Source organism: Erinaceus europaeus, chromosome 17 (assembly GCF_950295315.1).
Source record: "Erinaceus europaeus chromosome 17, mEriEur2.1, whole genome shotgun sequence".
Taxonomy (NCBI): Eukaryota; Metazoa; Chordata; class Mammalia; order Eulipotyphla; family Erinaceidae; genus Erinaceus; species Erinaceus europaeus.
Genome location: NC_080178.1, coordinates 16369626 through 16378582, shown reverse-complemented (window position 1 = coordinate 16378582; position 8957 = coordinate 16369626).

The window sequence follows — 8957 nt, the reverse complement described above, 5'->3', positions numbered from 1 at the left end:
GAAAGAGTTTAATTGAGTCTCCTTTGGGAGCTGCAGCTCCATCTAATTCAGCTGTTAATTAACCCAGCACACCCCAAAGAGGCTGCACCACTACTCGTAAATTAAATATGAAAAGCATTATTTATCTAGGAACAGCCTTCTAACGGCTTTGACTCTGACGTTTATAGTTACTAATGAAGATGGATTTAGAAAGAGAGAAGGCTGAAAAGAGAGCGTCTACTGCCCTGGGAGAAAATAAAATACTTGGGTCTCACAAAGGGCTTCTAGCAGATGGAGCAGGTAGCCATCGCTGCTGAGAGCAGCCAGTCCCATCTGCACTGCTCCAGGCCTCAGGATGGGGTGGAGGCCCCAAACAGACTCAGGAATCCTGGGGCCTGCTGGACAGAGCCCTCTCCCACTAGCCTTGCTTCTCATGGGTCCATTTTCCATTCCCAGCCCTTGTTCTGACCTTGGCTCTCTTTGGCTGGCCTGAACCACTGCTTAGTCACTCTACCGCTCTGTCCAGACTCCACCTAACCCCGCCAGAATGCAGTGTGTGAGTCCCTCTCCTCTCAAATGCCCACATAGAGCCCTTGGGAGATTTTCCTCTTGCTTTTGGGAAGCTAAAAGATTCCTCTTTCTCTGTGTATTTGCAGTGAACCAAAGAAGAAGCTGAAAGTCATCCAAAGCCTGGAGGGGCCATACCAGAATCAGTTGTAATCTGATACTGGCCACCCTTTCTCGGCCATCACCCACACACAACATTATAGACTAGTGTGTGCCTAGTGAAGAGTGTGCCTTGAGGGTCATGCCTTACTTACCTTTAGAGCCTGAGTTCAGTGCCTGGCATATAAGTGCCACCAATGTTTCCGGACCTGCCAAAAGTGCAAGAGTAGAGGAGATCACTAAAAACAAAGACTGAATAAGAGAGAAACCTTTATGGCCTGGGTCCATACTCCCAGAGGGATAAAGAATAGGAAAGCTATTGGGAAGGGGAGGGGAAGGGAGGGGAGGGGAGGGGAGAGGAGGGGAGGGGAGGGAATACTGAGTTCTGGTGGTGGGAATTGTGTGGAGTTGTACCCCTCTTATCCTATGTTTTTTGTCAGTTTCCTTTTTATAAATAAAAATTAAAAAAGAGAGAGAAAGCCGTTATAATTACACTTGCTTTTATTATGACTTCAGCTCTTCAAGAAAGATTGCTCTGTGGGTTCCCTTCATTCTCAGGACCCCCTTAGGAGACCCCACCTCACACCATCTCCTCCATCAACCCAAGATCCACTTTTCGTTCTCAGAAAGCACTGGGGAGGAGGATTCCAGTCTGGAATTTGCTGTCTGTGTGGAGTGTTGGCTCTGCCTCCTCCCCAGGCAATTCTGTCTTCCCTTTGCCTTTTGCCCTTTGCCCTTGGCCTTCTGGACACAAAAGAAGGTCAATGGTAACTTGTCAAGTTTGTTAAGTACCAGGCCTCTATGTACAGGTTTAAAACTCCTCACGGCATCTCCAGATGATCACTTAAACAGCACAGTATATAAAGAGGAGCACTTGTGCATGGGTTCTGTTCAGCCTAAGTGCCCAGCCCAGCAAGGAGAAGATCTGAAAAAGCATATGGAAGCCCCACCGTGCTCCGTGATGTGTGTTCTCTTTCACTGCAGTGAGTCAATAAGCCGGGTTTTATCCAACCACAGGCATGTCAGGGAGAGGGTATTGACAGAAAACGGAGGCTCCAGCAAGATTTAGCTAGAACTCTTGGCTGTTTTGGCCCCAGACCCTCGACTCTGTATAGGGCACACATTCAAGACGCATGGGTTTCAACCTATGGGAGACACCATTGAAGCGTTTTATTGGTGATCTGAAACCTAAAAGTTTAGCGCTCTGGTATTCTTTAACAGCCCAGAAAAAGCTGTCTTTTGGGGCCTTGAAAGGCTTTATCAGGTGCTGTTAACAACCAGGAGAGCATCAATACACCCAGGTGTTAATCACTGAGTTGCCCAACTATAAAGGCAGACATCAGCTAACAACCAAACATCCATTCCACAGGAAGACCCCAAACTGAGAAATCTTAAAACACCCCCCAGAAAAAGCTGACTTCAGAAACAGATGAGCTTCTGCCTAGACAGCAGGCTGCCTTTCCCTGAGGCAACAAAACAATGTTAGTTTGGATTCTTCAGCACCATTTTTCTTCCTCTTTACTGCCAATCTTTTCGATGACTATACTTTGACACAGTCAATGCACTAACTGAAAGATTTCTCAACCTGACCTCCTGCATCTAAATACTGTGATTTCTTTTATACCCCAAGGTCTTCTGCCCCTTAAGAAAAATAAAATAAAACCCTTTTATGTGCCTGGCCCTGTGGATTTTGTAATAAGTGTCCCTCAACACCAATTGCTACTGATAGTTGACAGCGAACATTTAATAGTTGCTCCCTAGAAGACTTTAGGATGCAAATTTCATTCTAAAAGTTCTTCTGGTACTTGTTTCCCACTGATAAGCAGTCCCAAGTTTTATTTTTTTATTTTTTTATATTTATTTATTTATTTTGTTACCCTGTTTTTTAATGGTTGTTGTAGTTATTATTGTTACTGATGTTGTTATTGTTAGGAGAGAGAAATGGAAAGAGGAGGAGAAGACAGAGAGGGAGAGAGAAAGACAGACACCTGCAGACCTGCTTCACCACCTGTGAAGTGACTCACCTGTAGGTGGGGAGCCAGAGGCTCGAACCTGGATCCTTACACTGGTCCTTTCGCTTTGCGCCACCTGTGCTTAACCCACTGTGCTACCGCTGGACTCCGTCCCAAGTTTTAGATAGATAGATAGATAGATAGATAGATAGATAGATAGATAGATAAAGGGCCTTGACCGCATGTCAAAATAAAACTTCTGTGTAGGTCTGCAAACCTTAACTCATCATAAACGGAAACTCAAGCTGAGAATATTCTTGCTACAAGAAGTAGTTTGTCCTCTTTAAAGAGACCCATTCAGTTTTACAACAACTGCTTAATTCCACTCAGGAACACTTCCAACAATGGGGTGGGGGGAGAAAGAAAGCAAGGTGGCTCCCTTTGGGAGGTGCAAACGGCACCCCCCCCATTTGGTTGTGCAGCCCTGGGATGCTCTTCACGTGAACGTCAAGAAAGGCTTATAAGGACCTGCCACCCACTAAACTTTTCTTATCTTTGGGACAATTTTTAGAGACATTCCAATGTTGGGAATTACCAGCCTCTAGTGGATTGTGTTTCCCTGAAAAGAATGTTCAGAAACTTCCAAAAAGAGGCAAACACAGACTACCTGGGAGAAGTGCCAGAGAGGACCATGAACTCACTCTCCGTGTGCACCCGGCAAACTGTGGTGCCCACAGTGAGGATAACTCAGCCGGAAAAGATGGTCCCAAACTTCTCCCTGACCTTAGCAGTTGTGATAAATTACACAACGTTTGCTCAACTGACCCATATGAAATCAGTGCACTAAGTCTTAAATGTCACTGGCAACTACATGGCCCTTCATTTCTTCTTAGAGAACTCATGGGAATCTACGCTACAGCAAAGCCTTCTTGCTGTCCCTATGCAAATGCTACAAGTGCAAGCAGAATAGCAGATAAGTGGGCTCAAAAGCATAAGTCACCTAGATCTCAGGAAAAAAGACCAGTTCTTTTCCAGACACATTTTCATGGCCTATATTCGAACACTTAAGCCCCTGTCTTCAGTGTGTATTGCAAGAGCCACTAACAAGTTTGGTTTCTGGTCATTGTGTATGTTACAACTGCCTAGTGTATTTTGTTCAGAGTCTTCAAAGCTCCAGTGCACCCTTTGTCACATAAGATTATTAAGAGCTGACCCTGTTACAATGAAGCTGGAGAGAAGGACTCCTGTTCATCTGTAAGCTACATCCCCCTCACCACCACCCCCCCAGCAATCTAAACAGCCAGATGTTAGCAATGGTGAAGACTTAGATATAGGAGATAAACGCCTTGCAATCTGAATTTGCCCTTGGCCAGAAAGGAAGATCAGCGAAGAGAAAAGTCACGTCTGATGGGCAAGTTCTGACTTGGCCATCAGACTTAAGCCCCTTGGATTCTCCAAGACACAACAATGAGCAGGCATCATTGTTAGGGTTCTCTTATCCTGATTCATAAAAGCTGACCTGGCCTTGTTACCAAGCATGGTTTGAGTCTCACATTGATTTCCTCCCACCCAAAAGGCAGATTTTGTTAAAATGCCAGTCTTAGAGCCCACACCTCTTCCTGACAGCATCCAATCCAGAGCAAAGTCCCATTTCCCTGACTCTTCCACCCCAAATCACTGAAGCTCAAATCCTTAGAAGTCCTATCTAACCTCCTCTTGCTGAGACTCCTGTTTCCTATGAGGTATATTTCTCTTCATTTCAATGAGTCAAAAAGCTAAGCTTACTCAACTGGTGCCCTTGGGCTGGACAGGATGGACACATCAGAGGACATGGTAGCTTTGAAGACTCTGAACAAAATACACTAGGCAGCTGTAACACAATGACCAGAAACCAAACTTGCTATTGGGCCGGTAAGAGGAATGGTTAAGTGTTAGGTACAGTGTATGGAAAAGATGGGCTGCAAGTATTTCTGAATCTCATCATGTTAGAGCAGAAGGCCATTTGCTAGACTAAGCAAAAAGAGCATGTTCCAGCCAGCCAAGAAAAAATATAGATCTTGTTCAGTAAGACAAGGAGTCAGATATGAGAAAGAAGAAGATAATTGTCAGTGCGGGCATTCCTTGATTGGCCACATGGTAAGGAGGAGTCAAGGGCAGAGAGCAGTGTCTGGTGCCATTGGGGAAGGGCTCAGGCTGCTCAGAGAATTCAGTCCCAGCAGAATCACCTGCCCTTCTCTTGAGATCTGATCAACCCAGCAGTGGCACATGCCAGCCAGCACATCTTGCAAATGACTGTGACAACCTGTCTGCCACCTTCGTTTTTCTTTGGCCTCTTGCTGTTGCTGCCATAGGAAGGATACCCATCACCACCCAACCCTCCCCACTTCCCATCTTGCACAGGAAGTGAGCAGGAGTGAGTCATGGGCTCTACACACTCACAAAGCACTTGAAAAATTATTATGCACAAGGAAGGACATGGAGGGCCTAGCACCATTTAAAAGTAAGAAGAAAAACATTATTGTGGAACAAAATTCTTGAACACACTTGCAAGGGTAGAATGCCTTCCATGGTGTGAGAAGAACTAAGAAAATCAAGCAGACCAACAACTCTCCTCATCACAAAGGGACAATAGTCATTGCAAAGCAGGGCACATGGGGACACGACTCAGGGGCCTTCACCCACTGGGATCCACTTTCAGAGTAATCCCTAATGATGTCACTGCCAAGTCCCTGCTTTCACCCTAGCAAACACCAATTACTAACACCACACCCCAGGGCTTATGTATTTTGAGCCTACAAATAACCCTGAAACTGGCAGAGCTCTGATACAAATGTCGTATTTTACAAATGAGGAAACTGATTCCTAGCAATGGTGTCATATCTGGTGACAACTGGCACATTCACTCCAGGTCTTTTAGCTCCAGAGTCACTGTCTGGTATTTTCTTTCCAGCAACATCCATTCAACTTCAGTCTCTTCTTCTTCTACTTCTTCTTCTTCTTCTTCTTCTTCTTCTTCTTCTTCTTCTTCTTCTTCTTCTTCTTCCTCTTCCTCTTCCTCTTCCTCTTTCTCTTCTTCTTCTTCTCCTTCTCCCTTTCTTCTTCTCCTCCTCCTCCTTTTTTAAATAGAGACATAGAGGAGCTAAAAAAAAAAAAAGGTATGTATAGACAGAGAGAGAAAAAGACACCTGTAGCTTCACCACTTGTGAAGCTTTCCCCCCCTGTAAGTAGGGACCGAGGGCTTTAAGACAGGTCCTTACACATCATAACATGTGCACTCTACAGGGTGTGCCACCACTTGACCCAATACAACCACAGCTTCCAATGCCTGCGTGGTCTGCATGAGGATGAGTTTCCCTGTCTCTGCAGCATGTGGTGATCTCCAGTACAGTTAGAACTCTCCAGTACAGCATGGGTTAAAGCCTCGGCAAGCAGTCTGCTGTGCACCCAAGGCCTCAGCTATGAGGAAACATGTCAGAAGCTGCAAACAGCTGACACCAACCTAGATTATTACAACCTAGGACCTGTTGTCTTGTTTCTCTCCCCTACAGTATGCATTATGGGCATGTGATTGTGATAATCATAAAGCTAAACTATTGGATGGACTGAGCCTTTTTCTAGGGCTTCTGAATCAGTTTTGTTTATTTGCACCTCTTCAGCACTGCCATTCCTTGTGGGACACGCACTAGTGGGGGTCTCCCCCTCCTTTTTTTCCATGCTGCAGCACTATTTCACATACCTCCAATTGCCATTGGTCACCTAGCTGTCAGAACTGAACAGTCCAAACTAGTCTGAGGATGGCAGTGGGGTCTCCCTTTGTATCTCCATGTTTCAGTGAGTTGGAGAACCGCTGTGCTGTCTCAGATTATCTTTGCAAGAAGTTTCAGGTGGTGGTTTCGAAACCTCAAACTCATATATATTTTTCAATTATTGCTAGTGTTAATACTAGACAAAGCTAAAGGGCTGTAGGGACTTTCTATTAAACTCAATGTTGAAGTAGAGTGTTGATCTAAGTCTCAGTTGTGGAATCTGCATGACACCTTGGTAAAATTCACCTGACTTCTTGCTTCCATTGCCCAGGCCTACCTTGGACTCAGATCCACCTAGAAGGAGAGGACTTTATTCTTTCTCAGGAGCTGGAGAGGAGGTAGCCCTCAGATACAGTCACCCATAAGGAGATCTCACCACCCAATCTAGTTGGTACTTAACCACGCCCCCCCCAACACACACACACACACACACACACACACACACACACACCACTAACCCATTTCCCAGCTTAGCCTTGGGCAAGACTAGGCTCTTGACTGAGCCTCTGTTTTCTCTATCTGTGCAATGGGAAGTGGTGCTGGCCCAAGCGATCTCTGGGTTTTCTGTGAGACTGTGGCTTAGAATGTGGAGGGGAGTGAAGAATTCAAGGGTGGCTAGGGACCCTCCCTCTAGCTACAGTCTGTCTAAACTTTTACTGCCATTTGTTTTAACTTCTGCCAAGGCCCCCCTGAGAATCCTGTGCCATGTGACCCTCCAACACTCCAGCCCACCTCCTGCACCATTCCTGTCCCTGACGAGTGTCTGTCCATCCTGTCCCCCTGACTAGGTGAGCTGGACTCCCTGAACACAAACAGGCATTCGTCACGGAGCACTTTACTTGGCATCTGAAAGACTCTGCCTAAGTTAGTTGAGGCAGTCAGTACAAAAATGAATCCTTCCGTCTCCAACTTAAATGAAGGATTTGGAAAGACAGAGATTACAGAGTAGAAAGCTGCCAGAGCTTTGAGCTTGACCGGGAGTTTCTAAAAGCTCGATGTCTGCCATTCTGGACCTTACTTTAATCTGGAGGTGGCATACAGAGTGAATTCAAAGAAGGAACTAGAAAGCGCTGGGAAGCAAGGGAAAAAAACCTTTTCTGTTATGAGGGTGTTGCACAGATCCTCCATCTACCCCACTGTCTTGAACCACCCTCCTACCCCTGCCCCCCAAAAAGTAAGTAAATAAATAAATAAAAGCTCCAGGCAGGAGGGGGGCATGACTAGAGTTGGTAAGCTTCTGCCCAAGATTGGAAAAGAATTAAAATCTGCTCGTTCTTTATGCCCTTTCCTTTTCCTTTTTAGGCCCCTGATCATGAGGTGAGATTCCTGGAAGACACTCACCCCACCTTCCTTCCCCAGTCTCAGCCAGGCTCCCAAAGCACATCTCCAAGCTGCCCTGTGAGGAGCACCACCTCCAGGCAGCATGAATGAAACAAGCCAGGCATCCCCTGGAGCCCTTACTGCATTTTCTACAAATGTGTTCAGTTGAAGAAACCAAGTCCCAGAGAAGAAGTCAGGTGACTTGCCCAAGGTCACACTGACACTAAGCAGACAAGGCCAGATGTCACACTGAAGTCTTATGTTAGGGCTCTTTCTCTGGACTCAGCCTGGAACTGGAGAGAAAAGTTATTCAAGTCTGCCACTTGGGTGTGGCGATGGAGGTAGGGGGCTGCTTTGTTGGTATGCATGAGACCCCTTCTGTTTCATTTGGTTTAAATCCCCCCTGCTTAACACTATTCTATTTATATAACCGCTGTTAACAAGCACCTCCCTCCAGGGCATTGGTTCAATCCCCACTGTTTCATGATATGTTTTTGCTCCACCCCCCCTCCTTGTCACACCCTGATCCCCTCTTTGTCACACTCTGATTTTCGCCAGTCACTTTTCTCTCCACCCTCTCTACGTCACATCTTGTTTCCACCCTACTTGGGAAGTATATATAAAGACAGCATTGTGAGTTTTAGAGTACTGTACTGTACTTTGAGTTTAACTTAGCTCGTCTTAGATTGTGCTGCGTCCTGCATGAATAAAGAGATACTGCCTACAGCTCAACTATGAGTCCCTGGTCGTCTGTTACCCGCCCGTGAAGCTAGCCCGGAGAAAACAACATAACCCGTCGAAAACGACACTGCTTGTTTTCCCCCTGCTGTCCAAGGCTCAGGTCAACATAGAAGGCGGGCAAGAGGCAAGGGTGCCAACCCCACATCCCCAGGGAGCTGTCTGGCACTGTCCAAAGATGGAGGCAGCTGTCAGACAGGCTGTTTCTCACTGGCTCTGGATTATTCCACTCAGAATTGGATTCTTCAGAGGTGCACCATGAGGTAGGAATTCTCTAGAACATCAAGTGAGCCACTCAGAGTGAATTAAGGCAAGAGAGAGGAAAGAGGGGTGGGTGTTTGAGGCCTGGAGGCCTGAGGGTTTCACCCCAGCAAACAAGGGATGTCAAGGTCCCCCTCCAGATCCAATCACCAGAGTCATTCAACAAAGACCAGGTAACACTTGGCCCTAGCCAGGTGCTATGAGAGGCTCACAAAGGCCGAGTAACTCTGGAGCC